At 39.2% G+C, this 26,896-nt stretch overlaps 1 long non-coding RNA gene and 1 pseudogene across 8 annotated transcripts in view; one reads left to right on the top strand and one right to left on the bottom strand.

Annotated features, from left to right (window-relative positions):
- The window catches only part of LOC140699618 (uncharacterized), a 47,042-nt gene that overhangs the window by 15,379 nt on the left and 4,767 nt on the right, over window positions 1–26,896 (top strand). For 4 of the 8 annotated variants that reach the window (XR_012077835.1, XR_012077837.1, XR_012077832.1 and 1 more), the window contains 6 exons: window positions 19,105–19,166; window positions 19,974–20,101; window positions 20,795–20,905; window positions 21,552–21,616; window positions 23,148–23,209; window positions 25,005–26,892. This is a non-coding gene — a long non-coding RNA (uncharacterized lncRNA). Of the gene's footprint in view, window positions 1–12,857; window positions 12,974–19,104; window positions 19,167–19,973; window positions 20,102–20,794; window positions 20,906–21,551; window positions 21,617–23,147; window positions 23,210–25,004; window positions 26,893–26,896 lie in introns of all 8 variants that reach the window. The other 4 variants (XR_012077833.1, XR_012077830.1, XR_012077834.1 and 1 more) reach the window with 4 other exon arrangements.
- The window catches only part of LOC140685453 (cortactin-binding protein 2-like), a 29,859-nt pseudogene continuing 23,009 nt past the window's right edge, over window positions 20,047–26,896 (bottom strand).

The raw sequence follows: 26,896 nt of genomic DNA, 5'->3' as shown, positions 1-26,896 counted from the left end.
GTGTCCTGAATAATAGTTGCACATTGACCAACCACCAACAGACTTTGAAAGAAGTGACATGATTAGTCCCCGAACATGTTGGAAAATCTGTGTATACAGAGGACTGACTATGATCATTATACTGAGCCATTTTACATAAGGGACTTGAATATCCTTTACTAGGTGTCCCTGGGGGGTCTGGAACTGATCCCACATGGATAGTGAGGGATGGCTGTATAGTGATTTGTGGGCTGAAGACCTAGTGGTGACATCTGCATTTTATGCAATTACTCATAGTTAATATACTGTGGTAACTGAGATTTGAACCACGTTGCTGGAGGACTGGTGTTATTTAACTAAACTGGCAACAGAAATCTGTTCATTTGTGAACAATATAAAGCAAGGACTGCCCACGATTTGTTTAAATCAAGATCAAATTAAGGTTCACATATTGTGAATGGTTCATAGATCTCTAAGTCCCTTATAGAGTTTTCCTCCCTTTTCTTTTCTTTTCTTTTCCTTTTTCTTTTTTTCCCCATGCAATTTACTTGTTGAAGAAACTGGGTTGTTTATGCTTTGCAGTTTCTACCAGCCTAGATTTTGCCATTTTCATCTCCATAGAGTTGTTTAACAAATTTCTGTCTCCCATAATTTCTATTAACTGGCATTAGATCCCAAGGCTTCTAGTTGGCTCCTGAGTTCTTCTGAAATACCCCAATATGTTTTGATAATTTCTTTGAATTTTGGAATAAGATATCCTCTGTTTACTTGTATGTATTCTAAGCTTACTTGCAGAGATGGAAGTTACCACTTCTCTAAGGACCCCTCATTCCTTTCAGTGGGAAATGGTATGTGAAGACCAAACTGGTCACTAGAGTTGCTCCTTGCTATTGCATTGGTCACTGGATTGGTCTTTTCAGTGAATTGAACAAAGAGACAGATATAGATAAACTATATAGTGGATTTTAACCAACCAAAGGAATGCATTTTATGCCTATTTTTATGTCTATATTGCTATTTCTATATCTACTATATATACCTATTTCTATATCTACTATAGAGAAAATATGTCAAAAGGTCACACTATTGCTTCCAATCCAAATTCGAGACTACAGGGCTTTTACTTGCCTTTGTCTGTCTTCTATCTGCATATTCTTTTCCCCCTGCCAAGAAGCCCAGCTCTCAAAAACAGTAACAGTGATAAAAATTAGGATAGTATGTAATTATTCACTTGCTCACCACTTCAGAATAATAGTACAACACTACACCCATACTATAGTCATTGAAAAATATTTGATTTCATTTTCCCTCGTTTCCTTCATCTTTAGGGTATATTCCACCAGAGAGATGCAGGCAAATTACTGTGCTTTAAAGTCAATTGGAGTAGTGCCTCTCTGTGATTATGCTGCCTCCTGGTCCTCTCTGGTGAACTCACTGGCCTAATGGTTTAGCTTGTTCTTGTGGCACTACCAGCCTGCTTTTTTTTTTTTTTCTTTCTTTCTTTTTTCTTTTTCTTTTTTTTTTCTTTCTTTCTTTTTTCTTTTCTTTTTTTTTTTTAAATTGAAGTATAGTCAGTTACAAAGTGTCAATTTCTGGTGCACAGCGTAATGTCCCAGTCATGCATATACATGCATATATCCATTTTCATATTCTTTTTCATTATAGGTTACTATGAGATATTGAATATACTGTGTATAAAATAGCTACCAGCCTGCTCTCAATTGCTTCCCACCTGAATCTCCATGGTTTCTGAGAGCACCTTCAGGCTTGCCCCACACTCTGTTCCAGATGAAGTCACTTCATTTGGGGAGAGTTCTCCGTTCCGATGATGTGACTCCATCTGGGTAATGTCTCTGGGCCATTGCTCCAGCGTTGGGGGCAAATACAATTTCCTACTTCTCTTGAAGGACATCCCAGCTTTATAGCAAGGTATTGAGTAAAGGTAGTACACTCTGGCCTTCCAGGTTTTCCTCTCCTGGTGTAAAACTTCCACCCTGTGAATGAGCTAGCATGAGGGTGATCAGAGGCCAAGTGTTCTTGGCTGCTACACCTGAGATGAACCTCTGCCCTGCAATCGGAACTGAGATGAGGGCTGAGGGGGGCCCTGACTGCTCCATTGCACTCATTTGGCATTTAGCCTCTGTGACACCAAACTGCAAGCTGGGAGAATGAGAAATGCCATTGGCCTGCACCCCCAAGGAGGTACTGTAGTCCTAGACTTGAGCTGGGGGGAAAGGGACCCCCTCTCCACCCTCTTGGCCATAACATACCAGAGTAGAGCTTCAATCATAACAAGATAGGGAAGGAAAATGGGAGCAGGTTATGGCTGAATTGCTATAGGCTTTTGCTGTTTCTACCAAGACTTACTATATTTTCTTGAATAATATTTCTCCATTTGCTGTATGCCATTAGTACAATTTCCAGAGATTTTACATGGTTGTTTGATAATTTGAGCAGTAATGGTTGTTCCACTGGGGATCAGGTGCACAGAGCTCCTCACCTCCCTGTCCTGGAAGTTGCCCTCCAGCTTATTTCTGATTCTTGTGGGTTTCAGTTATTCTGATCTTTCACCTCCCAGGTGACTCTTTTTTTTCCCACTGAATATGTGCCAGGTGCTTTTTATATATAGTTCCCATTTTGTTTCTCACACATCCCTGTGAAAGAGGTTCTGAGAGTTGTGATGCTCAGGGGTTACAGATCTTTCCAGAAATTACATCTCATTCCTAGATTTTAAGCCGTTAGAAAGTTTAAACTCATTTCTTTTTTTTTTTTTTAATTTAAGTATAGTTGTTTTACAATGTTGTGTTAGTTTCTGGTATACAGCAGAGTGATTCAGTTATACATATACATATTCTTCGTCATTATAGGTTATTACAAGATATTGAATATAGTTCCCTGTGCTATACACTGGGTCCTGTTGTTTGTCTATTTTACATATAGTAGTTTGTATCTGCTAATCCCAAATTTTTAATTTATTTCTCTCCCTCTTCCCCTTTTGGTAACTGTAAGTTTGTTTTCTGTGTCTGTGAGTCCATTTCTGTTTTATAAATAAGTACATTTGTATCATTTTTAGATTCCACATATAAGTGATATCATATGATATTTGTCTTTGACTTACTTCACTTAGTATGATAATCTCTAGGTCCATCTGAGTTACTGCAAATGGCACTACTTTCATTCTTTTTTATGGTTAAATAGTGGTCCATTGTGTGTGTGTGTGTGTGTGTGTGTGTGTGTATATATATATATATGTTCAGTCATCTGTCTATGGACACTTAGGTTGCTTTCATATCTTGGCTATTATAAATAGTGCTGCTATGAACATTGGGGTGCATGTATTATTTTGAATTAATTTCCTCCAGATATATGCTCAGGAGTGGTATTTCTGGATCACATAGTAACTCTTTTTGTTTTTTTAAAGAACCTCCATACTGTTTTTCATAGTGTCTGCACTAAATGACATTCCCACCTTTTCTCCATACCCTCTCCCTTTTCTCCACACCCTCTCCAGCATTTGTCATTTGTGGACTTTTGAATGATGGCCTTTCTGACTAATGTGAGGTGATACCTCACGGTAGTTTTGATTTTCATTTTTCTGATAACTAGTGATCTGGAGCATCTTTTCATGCGCTTGTTGACCATCTGTATGTCTTCTTTGGAGAAATGTCAATTTAGGTCTTCTGCCCAATTTTTGATTGGGCTGTTTATTTTTTGCTATTGAGTTGTCTGAGCTGTTCATATATTTTGGGATTTAGGCCCTTTAGACTCATTTTTAATCAGAGGGAAGTCACCTGACAGTTTACCACACAAAGAAAGAACCACTTTCTAGTTATGTGTTCCTCTCTAGAGAGGCTACCAAGCCCCGCTCTGCCCTCCCACTGAGTCTCAAATAGCAGAAAATCTCTTCAGAAAAATAGGATGCTCACAACAAGAGAAAGCTCATATTTTCAGCACTATCCAGATTCAGGCTTGTGGCTCTGTTGTTGATTTTAAGTCTTTGTTAATGCTGAAGTGATTCGGTCTAACATAACCCAAAGCCTGTAAAGGTGTACTAACAAAGGGCTTGGATTGACCTGTATCAGTTGTTTCTCAGTCTGTTTAGTGGGATGTCACAAGTTACTGCAGGACTTCTCATGGCTTTTCATACACAGAGGTACATTTTTGACTCTCTAAGTATGAAATATTATATGCACTATTTCCCAGCTTGTTTGGCCATGCAACCCAGTTTCCTTGTGCCACTTACACTCTGTGTTTTGGGAGAGGTTGGACTAAAACATTTATTCATTAAGGAAAGGACAGGGGAAATCCTTACAAATGACTGGAAAATATTTGCATAAGAACTGTGTTTCTATCTGCCATCCTTTAGGGTCTGGTGTGGAAGATAGTACCTAGTTTTTGTCTCTTAGAGGGGGAGCTCATTTGATAAACTGTTCAGAAGCTGCTGGGGTCTGTGAGGGCATAGCCAGCTTCCTGTTGAAGCCTAATCTGCGTTCCCAACTGGAGAACTCTGGGATAATCCCATAGGCTACCTGTTGATCCTTGGAAGAAATGCAGAAAAAGACTTTGGGGCAGGTGGTTAACTTGGCTGTAGCAAGAACACACTGTTGTATCCTCCAGTGCCAAGCATGGTGCTGGTACTTGTGCATGATAGGAATTTAATAAATACTTGTATAAATAGTTGAAATCAATAGTAAATCAGTGCACAATTCACAGTCAAGCTCCCCCTCTTCCCCCACAAAAAGAAAAAAGGAAAATTGGCCCTGCCATCAGATTTGGGGCTTATTCTGAGGGGAGGGAGAATCAGAGAGTTGCTGCTGCTGCTGTGGCCCCCAGATGTGGGTGCTTGGAGGGTGTGGTCAAGGTTGCAGAAAGTCCCATCCCACTGAAAGCTCCTAAACCCAATCCCTGGAAGGCTACTGGAACGTTCTCCACACACAGAGTAACCTGAAAGTACTAGACCAGTAGTTCTCCGAGTGTGGCCCTGATGCCCGCAGCACCATGCATTACCTATGGGTTTGTTAGAATTAGAAACCTATGTTCCTCTCTCCCCAAACTATTGAATTAGAATCATTGGCAGTTTGTCCAGGAAACTGTTTTTACAGACCCTCCAGGTGATTCTTATTCATTCACATTAATGTGTAAAAAACACGCTGACTTTGACTATGATTTTGAGGTCAAAATGATTGCTATGGACCGCAATTTTGTCCTTCCCAAATTCATATGTTGAAACTCTAAGCCCAATATGATAGTATTGGAGGTGGGGTCTTTGGGAGGTGATTAGGTCAGGAGGGTGGATACCCCATGCCTGGAATCAGAGCAGTTATAAGAGGGATCCCAGAATGCTCTTTGCTCCTTCTGTGAGAATGCCACAAGAAGCTGGCTGCGTGTGAAGCAGGAAGCCTGCTCTCACCTGATACCAGATCTGCCAGCACCTTGACCTCAGACTTTCAGCTTCCAGAAATGTGAGAAAAAATTATCCATGGTGGTGGCATTTTTCTGTAGCAGCCTAAACTAAGAGAGTGATCATCATCAGAGTGGGGGCTGTGAAACCTGGATGAACATTAGGAAAATCTGGAGAACTTGAGAAAACACTGAGGCAAGACCCCACCCCAAGACAATTAAGGAAGAATCTTGGGAGAATATGATTAGGTTATTGACAGCTTAAATGCTCCACAGGTAATTTTAATGTGCAGCCAGCTAAGAACCACTGGACTGGTGGGTTGGGCTATCAAGGTGCCTAAAAGCCAGGATGCTCAGGAGACTGGGGGAGCAGCACAGCAGTGACCAGGGACACTGAAACTTGTCACCTGAGAACAAGTGGCAGCATGACGCCTGAACCCTAAGGTTACTTCAGAGGCACTTATTTAACAAGTGGTGGTACGGACCCTGAGGCACGAGCTCTTGCTCATCTCGTATGTATTTACCCTTTCATGCCAGTGAGGGCTTGGGATCCATGCTGTCCCTTGTCCTTAGAGTTTCTAAAACAAGGTTTGTGAGTAGAGACCTGGTGCCCTGAGTGGGCAGAGGTGGTCTGTCTCTTACCGGGTGAGGCCTGCATGGAAGAAACTGCTGATGGTGAGCTAGTCCTTGTGACAAATGGACCACACTTGTCTCTGAGGATGAGGGTTGTGGGCAGACCTGGGATTTGTGGGGTGGGGCTCAGGCTGGGAATATAGCTTTCCCATTCAGTGGGAAAATGTCTTGCTTTCTCAGCAGCTCCCATTTCTTGGCCCCATATTCACCTTGTCTTAAAAGCCCTGGGTTGGGAGCGACCTGTTCTTGGTTGGCATGTGGGTTTCCAACTGTGTGACTGTAGCCTCGGGTAGGCAGGGATGCCGTGCCTACACCATGGCCAGGCCTGTAGAGTGCTGAGCCTTACTTATGGCATATTTATAACTGAATACAGTGTTTTCAATTTGCACAGAATAGTTAGAATGTTCTATTAAAGTTGTGAAACATGAAAAAAAAGTGGTGGTAACATCAAGTAAGAATTCTTAACCAGAATTTCAAAAAATTATTGGGTGCCATCTCTGTGTCCTAGATGCTATGGATACAGCAGCAGTGAAAAAGGCAAAGTCCTCTGTCTGATGGGCCTTATATTCTAGTGGGTGGGGGCAAAAATAAACAATTGGTTACACTATGTAAAATAGCACACAGCAATGAAGGAGAAAATTTAAGCAGAGATTTAGAGGGATCATTTTATATAGCATAGTCAGAAAAGTCCTCATTGATGTAACAGCTGAGCAGAGACCTGAATGAAGTGAGGAAGTAAGTCATCTGGGCCTCTTGAAGTGTGAGGAAATGGAGGCGCCAAAGCAAAGGCAAAATCATACTCCATAACTTGGAGGAACAGTATAAGGTGCTGTGTTGAGATCAGAGAGGGAAATAGAATCATGAGAATTAGGGGGCGGGGAGAAGGGGAGATGATATGGTCTTCTGTAAGAACACTGGTTTTCACTCAAAGTGATGAGGGAAACCACTGGAGTGTTTAGAGTGAGAGGTGAAGTGCTGGGTGTTATTTTCTAGCAGGGTCACTCTGCTGCTGGGTTGAGACTAGACTGGAACAGTTAAGGGTGTAAAGGCAGTTAGGAGTCTATTGCAAAAGGCCCAGTGAGAGACCACAGCAGCTTGGACCAAGGTGATAACAATGGTGTAGCTGAGAGGTGGTTGGATTCTGCATGTACCTAGAAGACAGAAGCAACAGACTGTGATAATAAATTGGATATAGGATGGGAAAGGAGGAGAGGACTGAAGGATGATGCTAAATTTTTGGTCTGAGAAGTTTTGAGGATGAAATTGTTATTGACTGGGAAGACTGAAAGAGAAGCTAGTTGGGGGGGTGGTAAGGGATGGGCAGGATTCAGGACATGTTTTAGACATGTTAAATTTGAGAACTCCAAGTGGAATAGCAAGTGGGCAGCTGAATATATGTCTGAAGTTCAGGAGAGAGGTCTAGATTATATGAAAGTCATCAAAATGTAGATTGTTTCATGCCACTAGAGTGAACCTAGATCCTTGCTACTTACAGGATTAACATTACCTAGAAGCTTGTTAGGGCTGCAGAATCTCACTATCTCCAGAACTACTGAATGGGTATGGACTTTTTATCATGATCCCCCAGTGATCTTAAGAGACTTTAAAGTTTGAGGATGCTTTCAGATTAGATGACCTAGAGTCTGAATTCTGAATGAATATAAAAAATAAGGACTGAGGACCATCTAACTTTGGAGGCCATGGAAATGAGATGAAGATGGAAATTATAGGAGGAAGGAGAATTCAGAGAGAATAGTGTCTAAATCCAAGTTCAGAATGTGTTTTAAGAAGAAGGAAGTAATCAATTTAGTAAATGTTGTAGGTCAGTTAAGATGAGGAGTGAGAATTGACCCCTGGAAGCAGCATTACAAATGCTATTGGTGACTTCTACAAGAGCATTTGAGTGGGGTTCAAGAGACTGGAGAGAGAAATTGGAGACAATGAGTATAGACTTTTATGAGTTTTACTTATAGGAAAGGAGAGGAATGGATTGTAAGTGGATGGGAAATGGAAGTCAAGACTTTTGTTTTTAAGATGAGAAAAAGAAAATCTTTTCATTATACTGGATATAGGAATAGTCAGCTAAGGGGAGGGGGAGTTGATGGAGCTGCAGGAAGATTTGAGAGCTGTCCCAGAGTACCTTGAGTGAGAGTGAAGGGACCTAGGACACAAGAGGAGGGATCATCTTTAGTGAGGAGGATGGACATTATTTATGGGAACAAGAGAAAAAGTACATTGATAAATGTGGGTGTGGAAATTATGAAAGTTTTCTTTTGAATCACTCAATTTTATTAATTAAATAGTAAGATAGACATAAGAACATGAGGATTGGAAAGGAAATATTGGGGATTTAAGCAGAAGGAAGTGTGAACTTCTATCTAAGACAGTTTCCACAGTCTTTTAAAGTCATGGCACACATAAAAACATGAGAATACGTGGGTAAGTAGGAGGGCATTTGGAGCCCTGGGCCAGTTTGCCAGGGTAGGATGCAACTGGATCAGGGGTTCTGGTTGACAGAAGTCCTACCCAGATGCCCATATGGCTAACAGAAGTAATAACTTCTGCATCCTGGTTCTGTTTGGTACATGGCTTCCAAGTAAGTTATGGGAATGAATGGACCACAGGAAAGTAAAGAGATAGCCAGGTGTCATGAAAGGATCCATGTGTGACATAGTTCACAAATCTGAAGAGAGGCAGGCCAGGATGGTTGTGTGTTTTTTAACCATCTTCAGCTCTACAGGTATAGTCATACAATAGGTAGAGAACTGGATTTAACTGGGTTCAGGGTTATGCCAAGTAAGCACAACAGGAAGAAAGGGGGGATGAGGGAGTTGAGGAGAATGGAAAGGAATGACTCTTAAGTTTGGAGCAGGTGTATAAACTAGGTGAGGAGAGAAACAAGGATGCAGAATGGGGGAGGAATATTGAAAAGGTGTGTAGTTCAGCGGACTGTGAATTTTGTGGTGTCTGAGTTTTGGAAGTTGGGATCCCGGGGGAAGAGGTTGATCAGAGAATAGAATGCTGGAAATTGAGATCATGATGGGATGCAGATATTGATAACAACAAAGCCAGGTACTTCATGAGAGTGGGTAGCTGAAATAAGGTGGAAGAAAAGGTGCTAGTAAGCTGAGAGGTCAGGGTATCAGAGGAAAATTTACATTGATATTAAAATCAGTGAACCTGGAGAGCAAATCTTCAATAAATGAGAGAGAGAGGGTAACCCTAAAGAAATATGTATGACCATAAAAAAAGACTAGTACCATTTGCTGGAGGAGTCTGATGTCAGAACTTCAAAGAAGGACATTTGTGGAAGAGGAAGATACAATGTGTTAATGGGACAAAGAGGTTGGGAGGACATCCTCCTCCACCTCTGGGTCTAGTGGTACAAGATATGTGGAAAAGAAAGCAATTCCCTTGAGGGTCCCATAAAAACGGTGTGCTCAGAGGGAGCCAGGTTTTCATTAAAACCATGTGGAAAGAGAAAGAGTGGTCCAAGTGTTTGAAGATGCAGGAGATTTTGCTGTGATTCCTGGGAGGCTGTGAGAGATGGGATCAGGTTGGGGGATATGTGGAGAGACGGGATGAGAGCTCAGTTGATGAAGGGGTGGGCTTCTTGTCACATGTGACTACCGCTGTTATGGTTACTGGTAAGCAACTACTCCAGAGTGTTCAGAATTTTCTACCTAAGAAGCTATAGGTTATCTAATATCACTTTTCAGATAACATGCTTTTTCTAAGACAAAATATTTTGTTATTATCTATTTGAGAAAATGGCTTGACCTTCCCTTAATGCCTTCTTGAAAATGTCTTCAAAATCATCATTCCAGAAATGAGAAGTGACAGAATCTTGTCTAATTCCCTGACTTAAGATGATCCATTCTAGAAAAGTGATTATCTATTTTCTTCAAGACTTTTTTGTTACTTTTTTTATTTGAAGTATGGTCAGTTTACAATGTTGTGTCAATTTCTAATATACAGCACAATGCTTCAGTAATATATGAATATACATATGATCACTCATATGTGGAATATAAAAAAAGATAAATGAACTTATTTATAAAACAGAAACAGACTCACAGACATATAAGACTCTCTTTAAAGCTTTTTTATTGAGTCTCCTTTCTGATTGGAACATTGATCCAAATGTTCAGCAGCCCTCACTCCTCCATTTTAGTATAACACATGACACCAGCCTTTGCTAGGATGTGAGGGTGGGTGTTCTCCTGGGAATGTAAATGTGTGTGCATAGCCAGGATAAGAGTGATGGTGCCCTGAATGCTCTTTAAGCCTGATCTTTATGGACTTCAAAGATATTTCTATCTCCTGTGACCTGGTGACTTTGGTTGTGACTCGTCTTGACTAATACCTTTTCAAAAACACTGTGCACTGAAGGACAGCTAGAAAATTCTAGGATTCTGTCCAAGTTCTAATTGAGGAGCAATTCCACACCCTCACAGCCTTTCATTGGGCAACATTTGTTAGCGTTTGTTTTCCAAGTTACCAAATTACTCATTTTAGAGTTCAGCTGCCCAGAAAGTACTTTCTTCTAGGCCCACAAAAAGAGTCAAACAATCAAGACAGTCTCCAGGATAAGGGCTGGCATGTGGAATCATCCCATCTTTCCTGTGAAGCTACAGGAAAGAGGGAGGGAGGATAGAAGCCAGCTTTCCAGCAGGCATTTGAGTAACCACAGTGGGACATCCCACCTCACATCTTGGCAGGTGTATTAGTTGTGCTTTTCAAGGTCACAGAAAGGAATCCTATACACATTGTCTTCAGTGATGGGATTTTATTGTCAGAATATGAAAGCTTGGGGTAGGATGGGAAATTTCCTTATCAGCTGTGCCTCCTGGGCCCCCACCTGGGAGTGGGGTGATGAGGCACAGCAGACTTCTTACCTATAATCAAAGGGCAGAGAGGCGATGTGTCTTCTCATTGTTCCCCTCACACAGTAAGGTCAGGGTTCAGCTTCTCACTATGAGGCTCTCCAAGTAGAAATGGTGCCCCAAATTCACCTCTTTGAAAGTCAGCTTCTCTAACATTGGGGATTTTTGTCCTGAGGCTTTGAGGATCCACAAACCCCCTTGAAGTACATACCCAAATGAGGGCTCATCCCTCTGCATTTTCTTGGGAAATGAGAACCCATTTCCAAAGGAGTCTTAATCTTTGCTTCAGGTAACCATGGCTAGAGTAACATATTTGGGCTTTACTCATGGCTCATTACAATGTAGGCCAGAATGAATTCTTTTGAATGATCACCCTCAGTGGGGTCCATGATGCAGTGGCAGCCAGAGGCTTCCTCTCAATGTTGTGTGAGGTAATTCTCTCAGTTCCCCAGACTGAATTCTGATACCTCCTCTGGTCTTTCCATTAGTCACAGAAATTCCCTCATATCTCTGCAATTGCTCATACATCACCCTCTGACTCAGTAACAGATGTAGAATTGTTTTCTTGTGTGGTTCTGTGGCCAAATGAGTTTCTTTTACACTGTTCAAATGGACCTCGCAGTGGGTCCCATAGTTGCTGCACTCAGTTCTGTTTTCCCCCTATGTGATCACGGTTGAAAAAGTGAAAGCTATTCCAGGATTTTCACTTCTTAGAAAGCAGACAACTTAGATTTGTCTCCCACTCTTCAGTAGCAATGATTCTACAGCTGGATGTACAGAGAGTTGTAAGCAATCCCAAAGATTTTTGTGGCCCATGCCTCTTTACAGTGGTAAATTTTCAACTACCTTGGAGAGGGTTTTCAGGATACCCAGTGTTGACTCAGACCCAATCAAGAGCATTATCAAAACAAATGAAGAGCAAAGTGAAGAAGAAAATCCAAATGTTGTTATTCAATCATAAAAGTTGAAGGTGACATGAACTCATGTTGCTTTTTCAGTCAGTTACTCTAAGTCAAATCCATTTTACCTCTTAATATAAGTGACCCTTTTGTTGGCCAGGGCTCTGCTTGGGCTTCAGGGCCCTGAGTTAGAGAAACTGGAAAGCTTTGAGTACTGTTTGGCTTTGGGACAATGCTGTACATGGTTCAAAGATGTCATTAACTGTAAGTGAATTAACAGCAGCACCTACCAAAGCTAATGAAAGCCAGGAAACAAGATTTATTTCCCCGAAGTTTTCAGTTAGCTGAACTTGAAAATGTTTAGAGACTTGATAATGTGAATTTATCATAAGGGTCTTATACATATTTTAGGCAAGTCTGTTGAGAACAAGGATGATCACTACTCAGTTCCCTTGGCATCAAATATCATTACCAATTTTTGCAGAAACTTCTCATGCGAAGACCAGTGTAACTGTAAAAATACTCTTTTTCATCCTTTGAGAAAGTTGAACTCTCTTTGAAAAAGGAATGAAAATTCATTTCAATCCAAAGGCATTGAGGGCTGTCATTTGTATTTTCTGCTTTTGTTTTGAGAGACGTTTTGTTTTATCAATATCAGATCTTTTATTACAATATTCCTTAAGGTAAGGAAAAATGCCAGTATTTCAATAATGTGCTCCATACAGCTCCAAGAAAGGCATACAAAGCATGATGTAATATTTTACTTTTCTCTTTGGAGTTCAAAAGGGTTGGAACAATGCTTACATTGACTCAGGAAGAGAGAAAACCCTTACGAAGGAAGCCAGGTCAGCACAACCAGCTGGCATTTTGTTTATTTTCTTAGCATTTAAAAAAAAATAAAACTTTTTCTTGGCTCTGCTTCTGACCTTACCTTTTATAGTGCATTTCATTTTCAAAGGGCTTGCTTCTTTTCCTTGTATTTGAACACACATCCTATTTGTTGGAAGAACTTCCATTAAATTACCGTGTCAGCTCTCTTTTCATGGCTCTTGCTGTCTAGGTTATAAGAGCCCGTGGCAAGCATGAGAGGCCCCAAAGGAATGTGTGTTGGATCTTCTTGAAATGCATTGCACAGATCTGGTGAGGTCTTTGCCTCCAGGAAGCAGCAGGAAGAAGGTAGGTTGGCCTGTGCTCAGTCTTTCTTAGTGGATGGGTTTTTCTTAAGAACAGCCACATGAAGTAGTGGTGCCTCAGGGACTGACTGATACCAAGGTGAGGGGTTGGCAGAGTGTTATTAATAAATGTGAAATATGCAACTTCCCCAAAGATACTTCTTGGATGGAATTTAGCATATAATTTCAACCTGGTGCTGTTCAGTGCTTCCTCTTAGAGTCCAGGAAGTTGCCTCCTTTTCTCCCTCTGGACAAATGTGTTATTACTTTCAAGCTTTTTTGCTTTGAAGACAAAAATAATAAAATCAGCTCTGCCAACTACCTTATTTCAGTGGCCAGTTTTCCTTCCTCTAATGAGCAGTGCTGGCCAGTGTGACTGAATCACTGCATGTGGGCAGCATGACTCAAGCATGTGTCAGACAGTCAGCCGTCCTGGGCAGGCTCTCCCTCTTTGGAGTGCAGCTCTAGGTGGACAGTGACACCTCTTCAGACTTGCTTTAGGTGGAGAAAAGCTCAGAGAGAATAAAGAACCTACCCTTTTCCTTGAAATTAAGGATTATTGAGCTTTGCTAATGTGGCATGGAAAGGTGAAAGAGTGAAACCCACAAGCTCTACACTAGGGGCCTTTTAAATAGTGTTATGCATGCTGAGGAAATCCTCACTTTGGACTTAGCGTGGAAATTAAGATTGTTTTACGCAATGAGTGTAGGCCAAGTAAGCATCATTCCTTACATAATGCTGCTGCTTAATGATTGTGTACCTGTGAGGTGTGTTACATGTGATGTACATTTGGTTTTCCTAGAGGTTGTCTCAGGATATACTCATATGACTCAACTCCTTCTGTGTTCTTGGCTTTTCTGTCAGTGGAAGTAATGATAATGTGTGTTTGCTCACCTCACCAGCTTTTAAACTGAACACTGATTCCCTGGCATGGGGAAACACTTCTCATTTCTTCAGCAAAATATCCAACAGGCCAAGCTAGTTTGTAGTCAGTTTCTCACCTTGAAAAAATCTTGTATTTTATATAATCTCCAACACTTAAAATGGAGGAATGTCTAGATCACTATCAAATTCTTTTCATATCTTTTTTAATACTGATACCATTGGATCTTTTGATGAATAGCATTAAAAAAAAAGAGGGATGGTGTATTAGAAGTTTCCTGGGAATGCTAAAACAAAGTAACATAATCTGGGTAGGTTAAAACAGTGGAAACTTACTTTCTCACAGTTCTGGAAGTTCTAGAAGCCCAAAGTCAAGGCGTCCTGGCAGGGCCATGCTTTCTTTGAAGGCTCTAGGGGAGGATCCTTCCTTGCTTCTTCCTAGCTTCTCCGAGGTGCCAGCAATCCTTGGTGTTCCTTGGCTTGTAAATTCATCACTCCAATCTCTGCCTCCATTATCACACAGCATTCTCCCTCCATATCTTTGTGTGCTAGAATTTCCCTCTTATCAGGCCTCTAAAGCCCACACTCATCCTCAACTTAATGGGATCACATCTGCCATGACCCTATTTCCAAATAAGATCACACTCAAGTTCAAGTGGACATATGGTTTTGGTAGATACTAATCAGCTTAGTACAGGTAATCTTGAGAATATTCTTCTAAATATTCTAAATCCTTTAACCTAAATGTGGTTCAAACAAATACACTACAGAAATAATCACCATCACATCCCAAGCTCCATTAATGGCACACTTGTATTCATTTAACAAATAGTTACCAAGAGTCCATCAGACACCAGGGACAGTGATGGGCACTAGGGAAGACAGTAATGAACCAGAGAGATGAGGTCCCTGTTTCCAAGGAGCTTACTTTCTAGTTGGGGGAGAGATACATAGTATAATTCATTTGTACTCACAGGCAGCATTTATTGAGAACTGACCATGTGCTGGTCACTGAGGATGAGGAAAAGGAAGAAAGAGCAGAGTCCATGCCCTCATGGAACTTACTTTCTACTGGTAGAGGGACAATGCATAAATAGGTAAATGAGTAAACAAAATAATTTTAGCTGGTGATAATACTATGAAGAAAGTAACAGGGCAGAGCAGTACAGGGTACTCTTTTGATCTGAGCCCTGAAGGAAGCCAGGGTATGAGAATTGTGACTGTCTCCATTCAGTGTTCTAGTAGGGGGAACAGGAGGTAAAGGCAAGTTCCTGGCACCTTGAGGAAGAGCTGAAGGCCAGTGTGGCCTCTGGGAGCCAAGCAGGATGGAACAGAAAGAAATGGACTGAGCAGTAGCCTGGGGCTCAGGTAGAGCCCAGTAAACCACCATGAGATACTATCACTCTAAATGCTCTGGCAAGCAGTCTAAAGGTTATGAGCAGAGAGAGGAATTTGGATTTACTTGGATTTGATTAGGAACCCCTTTGGCCATTCAGTGTGTAATGGGTAGAAAAGGGATCATATTTGGTTGCAGGGGAGGCAGGGACCTTGACCACAGAGCCATTGGGATTCAGACAATGAAAAGGGCTGTGAAGTAATCTTGGCATGAAGGAGAGGAAGGGTATGAAGAAAGGTAATTACATTGGATGGCTAGGAGCCAGGGAAGGCCTCCCTGAGGACGTGGCATTTTAGTGCATACATGAGTGACTGGAAGTGACTAGATTTCTCAAGATCTTGAGAGAACAGAAATTGGAAAGTTCTAAGTCTGCTGTGTTAAAGGCAGAAGAAACAGCTGGAACCTAGATGATTCCAGCCTAGAAAGCCAGCAGATGCACCGTGAGGATTGAGGAAAAAAACCAGAGCAGCCCCAGGTCCACCCCCGGGAGTCTTGTGTTTGTTCCCTGAGCCTCCTCAGAGTCCCAGAAGGAACATGAGGCTCTGCAGCTGCCTACCAGGAAGAGAGTATTTCACCTTGGCCCTGGAGTCACTGTCTGTGGCCCACAGGCTTCTGTTGTATTGTAAGGGACAATATTCCTCAGTGTAAGAGAAGTGGCTGCTTTCTGAGATGCATTCATTTAGAGGATCTCCTTCTGCAAAGCATTACAACTAATTGTTCTCAAAAGCCTGTGCCTTTTCACACAGCAAAACCATTTCCAGGAATCTGCCCTACAGAAACAAAATTACCAATACTTAATACAGTGTATGAAGATTTTACTGTGCCATAGGTTATAATAGCAGAAACAACATTAAATAAACTGAAACAATCTCCTTCATTGTTTTCTCAATGATTGATTTTTCAATTAAAAGAAAACATTTGGGCTGACTATGCATTCTAACTTTATTCTTCTAGTTTTCCTGATTGATATTGTCATAGACAGTTTTGTCAAAAGTAAATTGAAATGTAGCAAAATTTGGATCAGCCTTGCACTAGATACAAAAAAAAACTGTTAAAGCATAAATGAAAACAAATGAAGGTGCATTGTGGCTTCTCAGTGTGGTTCAGTGTATAATGGCCCACGTTTCACAAAATTGTCTATTTTCTCAGTGAAGGGAGATATCTCTTTTCTGCACATGGCTTATGAGTTACAAATTTGTTCTGATTGCTGGTAAATTGTGGACTAGATGATTAAAAGAACATTTGAATGATAATGCTTTCCTGTATGCAACTCAAGAAACTAAATGGGAAGAAAATATACCCATGACTCAAACCCCAAGTTTCTTTTAAGGAAAAAGAAGTCAAATCTTACTGTTAATTTTTGGTCAAAACAGCAGGAGATAAAATACAGAATTTAATATGAGGGAAAAAAAAACTAAAGGAATTTGAATAAAGCCTATCAGTAGGAAAATGGATGAATAAATTATGGCACATCTATAATATGGTTGTCTATGCAGCCATTAAAAAGAAAGTGTAGGGTCTGTATTTGCAGACTCAAAAAATTATGTATTGTGGATATTTTTCTATATTAAAAAATGTGATATGTTTTTATTGGATTATATTCAGTTTACACACTTGTGTCAATTTCTAGTGTACAGCACAATGCTTTAGTCATATAGGAACATGCATATATTCATTTTCATATTCTTTTTCATCATAAGTTACTATAAGATATTGAATATAGTCCCTGTGCTATATAGTAGAATATTGTTTATTTTATATATAGTAGTTAGTATCTGCAAATATCAAAATCCCAATTTATCCCTTCCCACTCCCTTAGCCCTTTGGTAACCTTAAGTTTGTTTTCTATGTCTATGAGTGCTTGTTTTGTAAATAAGTTCATTTGTCTTTTTTCTTTTTTTAGATTCCGTGTATAAGTGATACCATATGGTATTTTTCTTTCTCTTTCTGGCTTCACTTAGAATGAACTTCTCCAGGTCCATCCATGTTGCCACAAATGGCATTATTTTAGTCTTTCTTATGGCTGAGTAGTATTTCATTGTATGAATATACCACAGCTTCTTTAATCCAGTTGTCTGTTGATGGACATTTAGATTGTTTCCATGTCTTGGCTATTGTAAATAGAGATGTTGTGAACATTGGGGTGCATATATTTTTTGAATTAAGATTCCCTCTGGATATTTGCCCTGGAGTGGGATTGCTAGATCGCATGGTAAGTCTATTTTTAGTCTTTTGAGGAATCTCCATACTGTTTTCCATAACAGCTGCACCAAACTGCATTCCTATCAGCAGTGTAGGAAGGTTTCCTTTTATTCACAGCCTCTCCAGCATTTATCATTTGTGGACTTTCGAATGATGGCCATTCTGACTGGTGTGAGGTGATACCATTGCAGTTTTGACTTGCATTTCTCTGGTAATTAGTGATATTGAGCTTTTTTTTTCATGTGCCTATTGGCCATTTGTGTGTCTCCATTGGAGAATTGTTTGTTTATGTCTTCTGCCCATTTTGGACTGAGTTGGGTTTTTTTGTTTATTTATTTTGTTATTAAGGTGTATGAATCGTTTATATATTCTGGAAATTAAGCCCTTGTCAGCCTCATCTTTTGCAAATTTTGCAAATATTTTCTCCCATTCCATAGGTTGTCTTCTTGTTTTGCTTATGGTTTGCTTTGTTATGCAAAGCTTATAAGTTTAATTTGGTCCCATTTGTTTACTTTTTCTTTTATTTCTATTGCTTGGGTAGCCTGCCCTAGGAGAACATTGCTGAGGTTTATGTCAGATAATATTGTGCCTATGTTTTCTTCTAAGAGGTTCATAGTGTCATTTTGTGTTGGTATAAAAACAGACATTGGATCATGGAACAAAATAGAAAGCCCAGAAATAAACCCACAAAGTTTTGATCAATTAACCTTTGACAAAGGAGTCAAGAACACACAATGGAGTAAAGACAATCTCTTCAGCAAATGGTTTTGGGAAAGCTGGACAGCTGCATGTAAGTCAGTGAAGTTAGAACACTCCCCTACACCATACACAAAAAGACTCAAAATGGCTTAAAGACGTAAACATCTTGGCTTTTGATTTTTATACAGATGGGTCAGTCATTTGAGGTTTCAAAGCAACATGTCTCTAATTTAGGACAGGCTATTTCTCAGTTTGGATGTGAATGACAGGTAATCTGGGAAGGTGGATATTTTTCACGATCCAAAGGAGGCTATTCACATGGAGTTCAGTATAAATTGTGCCCCTGAAGCATAAGTCTGTTGATGTCTCTTGAAAGACACCATACTAGTCAGTTTCTACAATATATAGGTTGGCTATTCCCAAGAGGAAATGTGACTTGATTTGAAATTAAAAAGCAGACATTCAACCTCATATCTACCACAAAGTACTATATGCTTCCATGAATCTGGGCCACCCTTTTGAAAAATCTGAAGTGGATATGAAGTACATCTGTCAAAGAAGACATGAGAAGGAACACAATAATTTTTATTTATTTAAAATATTTATTGAAGTACAGTCAATTATAATGTGTCAATTTCTGGTGTACAGCACAATGTCCCAGTCATGTATATACACATATGTATTTATTTTCATATTTTTTTCATTAAAGGTTATTAGAAGATACTGAATATAGTTCCCTGTGGTATATAGAAGAAAGTTTTTAAAAAAATCTATGTGTATATAGTGGTTAACATTTGTAAATCTCCAACTCCCAAATTTATCCCTTCCCATCCCCTTTCCTTAGTAACCATTAGATTGTTTACTATGTCTGTGAGTCTGTTTCTATTTTGTAGATGAGTTCATAGTGTCCTTTTTTTTTTTAAATTACACATATGAGTGATATTGTATTTTCTCAGGAGGACGCCAAATCCAAACGCGTATTACTTCGCCCTCTGCTGGTAGGCTCGGAGAAAAATAGGTAACCTTGGGGAACAGAACGTGTCCAGTGGGCAAAGGAAAAACGGGAGGCAGCTGGCCTAACACCCACATCAAACACGCATTTAAACAACTCCATGTTTCTTTTTAAGAGCCCAGTAAGTATCAAAGGACCAATTTTTTAAGGTCCCTTTTAACACAAAGCTGTCCAGGGCTTATCTTACTTTCAGTACTATTTTTTTTATGGACAGTGCCTTACTGTGGCAACCCAATATGGTCATGTCACAGAAACAGGTACAAAACTGTCTCCCTTAGATGCTAGTCAACAGCAGCCAGTTACTAGCAGTGAAAACTTTTTATACAGGTAAGTGACTGGGCCAGGAGATTGTTCCACAAGGAATCCTAAAGCAGAGTCCTGGAGGCTTAAGAAAAGTATTCTGAACCACAGCTCAGGGGAGCTCCTGAACAAAGTGTTCTCCAGCCAGAATTTCAGTAGAGACCCCAGGTCACTTCCTTAGTCATCCTTGCATACCTGCTCTCCAAGTTATATTTTACTGTGCTTTTAAACTGCTCCCAACTGGGAAAAAGAAAAGCAGACACTCTAGAGAGTGAGCCAGGGAGGTCGTGCTCTTCTTTACAGATGGTCAAGTTACATATTTCTTACACGGGACTGCAGCCTCATCACTATTCCTCCCCAACACACACACAGCCCCACAGTTTCACGTGTAATTCATCAAGACTGAAACCTAATAAAGCAGTGAGAGGGCAGGGGCAGGGGAGCTGAGGAGGAGGAATAATTCAGTGGTCTCACCACGCTCACTTGAGAATCTGCTCTCTGTGCTCCCCACAGGGCGGTGTCAGTCGCCATCAGAGGGGACGAGAACAGGATGTGAACCAGAATTAACATGGCTTGGTGAGCAAATCACACATCATTAAATGCCTCTTGCAAAAGATGCATCCTCACAAAATCACTGCTGGGTAAGGAGCAGTTTTATTGTTTCCCTTCACCAGGAGGATCAGGCTGGGCCATTTCATCTCTTGGCATTTATTAACCAATCTTTTATTTCAAGAGGTTAATGAACTCCGTTGGAATCTGGGCTCCTCTATTTGACATTCTGATTGGTTTTTAAAGGAAAGACTCTGAAACATCATGCATGATACAGCAAGTTAAAGAAAACCAGAAGTGAGACCGTGTATAGAAGACCTTTAGGTTATCACTCAGCCCTTTGCTGTAAATTAACTCCAATTTTCCAAAATAGTTCTCAGATGAAAATCAGTGTTCCCTTTTAAAGTAGAACAAAGAAGACAGAAGTTACATTAGTTCTAGTTTTGGTATAAAATAATAAAGCCAAATGGAAAAGACACCCAAAATTTTGGAATCAAGTTTTTAGGCATCAAATATAAGGGGAGGGGATAATGCTGTTTCTATATGATTCTTTCAAGCTATTAGCTCAACAGTAATCTTTCTAACCTTGGTTACCTAATGAACACTTTTACCTTTCTCCTATTTATTTCCCAGCTATGGTTTAAAAGTAACCTGGTGATGTACATTGACAGATTTGTGAAGTCACTTCCACAACAATCCTTCTTTGTCCTGTTCTGGAGGGAAAGGGGCCTTTACCTTTTGTGACACTGGCATTCTTGAATTATTAACAATTGCTTACAATGCAGGATTGTTTCCTGAACTATCAAACCTCCTTAAATCATCGCTGGAATCTGCAATCTGGAAAATACACAATTTATCAAGTTGTGCTTTTGCAGTTACACTGTGACATATTCAAGGTGAGACAAAGTCACTGTGGAAGGCCCACACCAGAAATGTGATCCTTCTCTTCTCTGTCAGAAATTCTACAGAACAGACCCTTAAGTCCTATACTGTATACGTGCAGACTTCATGGGAAACTAACAGCAAATGCATGAGAAACAGTCTCTAAGAAAAAAGATAACCACATGAGCCTTTATTTTTTTTAAAGTCACTTGGCAACAAAAGAATATAAAATTTGCAAGACTTTGATTGTTACCTTATTTTTCCAGTGGCTAAGTATTTCAGCTCATTTCCAGCAAGGTTAAATAAGGTAGTCAATTCTACTCTGTCCTAGAGACCATAACTGTCCAAGTATAATAGGGGAGTCTCTCAGTGGAACCTGCACAAGTTATGACTACCTTCCTTCTCTCTTTGAAGTAAAAGACATTTATCAAGGAAGTTTGGTCAGTGTTGCTGCAGATATCAGAGTGCCAGAACAGGCTGAGCTTGATGCTATAATAATGCTTTCTTTGAGACTGAGTCATTGATGTACATATTTGGATCTCAAATTTCACAGCTTAAAGACTGACTAAACAAATTACACAGGCCACCCATTTTTCTTATTTGTTAAGGAGAGTTGTTGCTCTATCTAGAACACAAGTCTGCTGTAATGTTCTCTTACAGATAGATGACTTACGGGCCAAAGTTAAGAATGTGGAAAGAAAAAGGATGTGTTAGTGTAACTTGTGGTAAGACAATTAACATACACAATTTTTAACTTCATGGTTTTCTGACTAGCTGTGCTAAATGACTAGCTGTGCTAAATAGGGCTCTCGTATTCTATGAATTGTATGTTGGAAGGAAACGCTTTTCTAAGCAAGGTAAGGGATGTTTTGATTTGGAGCATTAATTATAAGGAATTTCTATCAGGGAGTGAGTGTAATAATGCGGCTCCAAGAAGTCTCTGTGCTGCTGGGTGGAGCCACTCAGTGCCTTCCCTGATGTCTCCTGCTTACCTTGCTTATATCAGATTCAGGTTTGCAGTAACACATGCTCTGAACCTTCACGAGGTCTGCTTCATCATCTGAACCCAGAGAGAGTCTTTGATCCAAATTCAACATCAATGATATATTATTCTCTAAAGACATACCACAAAGTTCAGAAGAGTTTTTCAAACTGAGAGCAACAGCCCAATTCCCAATATGGAACCTAGACACCACATCTTTTTTGGGGGATTTGGTGGAGGGTAGGAAAATGATTTTAATATCCTTTAAAGGCATTCATAAATGTCATTTTAGTCAACAACCCACTCCCATTGGATTTTGATAACTCCCACTCAAAATTCTCCATAGGATAAAATATTACACAAAGAAATCAATGTTGTCTTATAACATTCCAGTCTTCATACTCTTCCCTTTTCTTCTGTCTCCAAAGCTAAGGCATTGAACACTCTACTGTATGGTGTAGGGGGCAGTGGGATAGTGGAGAAAGTATGAATCTACCACTTATTAGCACTATGGCCCTGGGTCAGATTTTCTTTTTGGACTCAACACTTCAGCTCCTGAGCTCCCTTATCTGGAACAAATTCCTTATACTACATCATAGAATTAGCACAAAAAATTATATAGGTTCCTTGAATATAGCAGATCTAACAGTGGGCCTGGTAGAAACAAGCACATGAAACTTTCCTTTACCTCCCTTCAACGTCTCCCCCTTCTGTAATTCTGTAAACCAGGCCACAGGATTTTAAATGTTATCTGCCAAGTGAGAGGGCACACAGTTTATTCAGCTACACTGGGGACCTATTTACAAATATTCTATAATAAATAATTCTTTATTTCAGCTTACAAATTTGGAGCTATACTCAATTCCTTAGGAGCAACATAAGAGAATAAGTCATGCTATGTTTCTGTAATTCTATCATTTAAAAAAAAAAGGTAACATTTAAAGCCTGTTTAAAAGTTCACAAATAGGATTTACCCTAACTTTGCAAATGCATTAAGAATAATTATCAAATTTGATATAAAATGAATCCAATGATATTTCTAACCTTTTAACAAACAGCAAAATAGGCTATTATTAAGTTATATTAAGCTTAAGGAAGTTTTTTCTTTAGATTTCATTCATTCATTAGATTTCAGTTTAATACTAGCATTTGAATGACCTCTATGCTTTTTAAGAAATTGTATTAACAGCATAGCTGTTGCACAAACTAATAAGAATGTGTATTGTTTGTTATGAGTTAAATCTGCAAGGTAAACTTACTTTTTGTTTTGACAGAGAAGCATTCCTGTTACAATTCAGCTGCAATATTATTCTTGATACCTGTTTAAAGAAAAATTGTAAGCATTTTAAAAGAATGTCCCTGTGCATCTTGAACTTTATTTATAAGAGAGAGTATTGTAATTTTTTGCTGAAGTATAGTCAGTGTATAACGTTGTATTAATTTCTCAGTACAGAGAAACTATTTTTGGATTAAATCCATCTCTTAAGACACTATGGAAAGGTCAGAGAATGACTACCTCATGTATATTTATAACTAAAGTCAGTACAACTCACACCTCCTGAAGATGAATTCGGGATTCCTGAACTCTGCTTTTATCAGTGGACCCTATTCTCACTGGTCCCTTACCCATGCCCTTAGGCCTTTGTTCTCAAAGTACCTAAAAAGGAGTTAATACCTGCCCTTTGATGATGGTAATTTCCCTTTCTCTACTTTTGTTTGCCTTCTAACACTACTGACTATAGGTTAAGCAGAGTTTCTGATGTGTGGGCCCCATGATGTATTACAGTGCAGGTGGCATTAATAGTGTACAAATTTAACTTTGTTTTCTGTAAAATGCAAAGAAATTCAAAGTAGAAACAGTATACAAAAAGTCACACCATTAAGAAGTACTGCATATCATACCAATATTTCAAACTGCAGATTTCAATCCATTAAAAAAAAAAAAAGAAACAGGATAGGAAATATCAGACTGTATTGCCTTCAGTAAACATACCAATTTGTAATAGTTATGGGTACATGCAAATGCATATCTATCCATGTGTAACTAGTCATGCTTTCAATTATTTCTCACTGTGGGTTACAGTCAAAGTATGAGAAACACTCAGCCATTTCCAAACCAAAATATCTGTTTCTGTAATACAGCCTACATTTTGTAAGCTCATGAAAACATTTGCTTCTGAGTGAATTCTGAAGTTGTATGAATGTTTATCTATTATACAATTTTGAAATCCCAGTCTATCCCTTCCCACCCCCCCGCCCCCTTGGCACAACATTGTAAAATGGTTATAAACCAATAAAAAATGTTAAAAAAAATTAGGCAGGAAAAATAAATAAATAAATAAGAAAAAAGAAAAGAAATTGTATGAATGCTGCTAACACAGGTTATCTCTAAACAATGATTCTGAAATCTCCTGACTAAAGGCAGACCATCAGAAAATCTCTGTACTTGTTTACTCATCCCTACTTCTGTCATTATTATCAGAAAGCACTAAATAGCAGTTTTGCCCTAATTCCAGATAAGTGCACAGGCTTGGGCCCTGCCCTCCAGGAGCCTGTGACCTACATCTTTGTGCTTTAGGTCAGCAAAGAAAGAGGCTGTGTCTTTACCAAATTTCATGAGCTTCCACCGTGGTCTGCAGGGAATGCAAAAGGGTTCCTATTTTGGTATTTTTTTAAACAATGATTTAAAAAACAAAAACAAAATTCAACCCAAACCTTGTTGTAATGATTTTATATCAAATGTAATTGTTGGAAAGATTACTATGATGAAAAATACCTAGAGGCATGTCCACCTTGGTTCTTAACCAAACAGTGGTTTATTCACCGCAACACTGGACAATGAATTTTATAAATCTCTGTGTTGAAGTCAGTGTAAACCTATAGTTGCACACAATATTATTCATCTTTCAAGTGAGTTTTCATACTTCAAAGAATATCTGATATATCCAATAGTTCTAAAACTAATTACTGAACATATAAATGAATTTAAAATCATTTATAATTATTTACTGTTTAATATTTTGCATGATAGTCTGCCAAGGTAGACTCATTTCCATAATATAAGTTCATATTCATTTAATGGGTTTTGTTTGTCAACTCTAAAGTATATACAGACAATGCTTATTGTTTAGGTAATTACTTAGCTCAGGAAAGAGGCTGATGCTGAACCCTCAAGAAATTCTCACACACTTGGAACTGCCACAGTGAAGAGTCTGCATGGTGTCCAGGTACGACTGCCATGGGCTATTCCACATGCTGCAGGATTAAAGGGGAACAGATGGAAAAAAACAGCATTGGACTTGCAAGATACAAAAACATGGATTACAGAACCATGGGGTTGTCGAAGGGATTTGGAGCAGGTAGCCATGGGTTTCTGAGCCTCAGTTTTGACATCTGTAATCAGAGGTGGCAATCCTCATCATAGAGCTCTTTTGAATACTACCAAGGGATAGAGAGGTAGAGGGTATAATTCTCGCTACAGAAATTCATGTAGGGGAGTCTCTTGCGGGACTGGAGTGTAATGATTTTATTCCATGAGTCAAACTTCATTATTTCTAACTTTAGGAAGTAATGGCAAGCTTTGGGGATCAGAATGTATCCTATTATAAATATATAATGCTTATTTTACAATGAGAGTTTTTTTCCCAGTTACTGTCTATTTAATCATTTTTAAAAAGTGGTCACAATTTATCATCACATATTTGGAGTAATTTCAAAAATCTGGCATGTATTGATATGGTTAAAAGCCATATTAAATTTTTATTAAAAATACAAGCTTAAATATGGAAATATACTAAAGCAACTTTTTTCTGCTTTAAGAAATATAAGATTTCAGACATCATATCCTTTTATTTTAGCAACCCCTCTGCTATAAAGTTGCCATAAAATTACATGAAACGTATTACTTCAGGAGCCCACTTGTACCCTGAAGACCTAAAATTAATTACGTATATTAGAAATCCTCAATGCATATGAGGTTGGAACATCATTCTTACTCAAAGATGATCTCCTTTAGGGAGGACATTTGTAATTTGTACAATTGTTGATTATCCTAGTGTCAAAGCCAACCCCAGAGATAAATTATTCTTTATTAGAATACAATCTTACACATTTCTTTTCTGTATATGATATCCAGTTATACACACAATCTGTTCACTGACTTACTAGAATGTCAACTATATGAGGGAAAGGATTTTTATCTCGTGTTTTCACTTCTGTGTTTCCAGTGCTTAGAGTAAATCCTGGGACAAGGTACATCCCATGTATGAGAAAGAAACATGTAAGAGACCCTAACATATTTCTAAATATTTAAGGTTGGCTTAGGGATGCTCTTTGGCATATTTCTTTCCTTTTATGGGTCAATTTTTTTACATACATATGTAATGGTGTGGCTCCTAAGAAAAATTAATCGAAACCAGATGATCATTAACAGAGTAGAGAAAAAATTAATTTCAGAATTCTGGTATAAAATGTTATCTTTTCATGTAGGGTACTCTCAATATTTTTGAAATGTACCTACTCTATGTACTTTATTCCTTGAAAATATGCATTGACATACTCAGTTTTGTTTAGCTGAATGCATAATGATAAAAATAATAGCACATCTGCATTCAGAAACCACCTGTGGCTGCCCACATGTGTGTAGGTGACATGCCTGGCCCCCTTACCTTCCTCACTCAGGTCTGGCTTGTTCCAGGTGAATGAAGAGAAATGCCCAGACTTCTTGCAAGGACTGGTTCTCACCTTTCTCCAGGCACCACTTTCTTTCTTTTGGCTACAACTGTTGTAACTTGAAACTATGGATAAAGGGAAACTTCCTCCTTTGAAATCAGCTGTATGCTGGTCCAGCTCTGAAACAACACAAAGGAGAGTGGTGATAATGCGGTTTCATGGAGTCAAGCAAAATCCAACATTTCCAGTTCCCAAAGAAATAGCCTCTTCAGAATCATGGGCCTGCTTAATATCCATGCAGAGGTTTTGTCAACGAGCAAACTTTACTTTGAAATCTGGTATTTAAAGGTGA

The sequence above is a fragment of the Vicugna pacos genome, chromosome 11, assembly GCF_048564905.1.
Source record: "Vicugna pacos chromosome 11, VicPac4, whole genome shotgun sequence".
Classification (NCBI taxonomy): domain Eukaryota; kingdom Metazoa; phylum Chordata; class Mammalia; order Artiodactyla; family Camelidae; genus Vicugna; species Vicugna pacos.
Note: the sequence above shows the minus strand (reverse complement) of the source record. Positions and strands in the feature narration are given on the sequence as shown.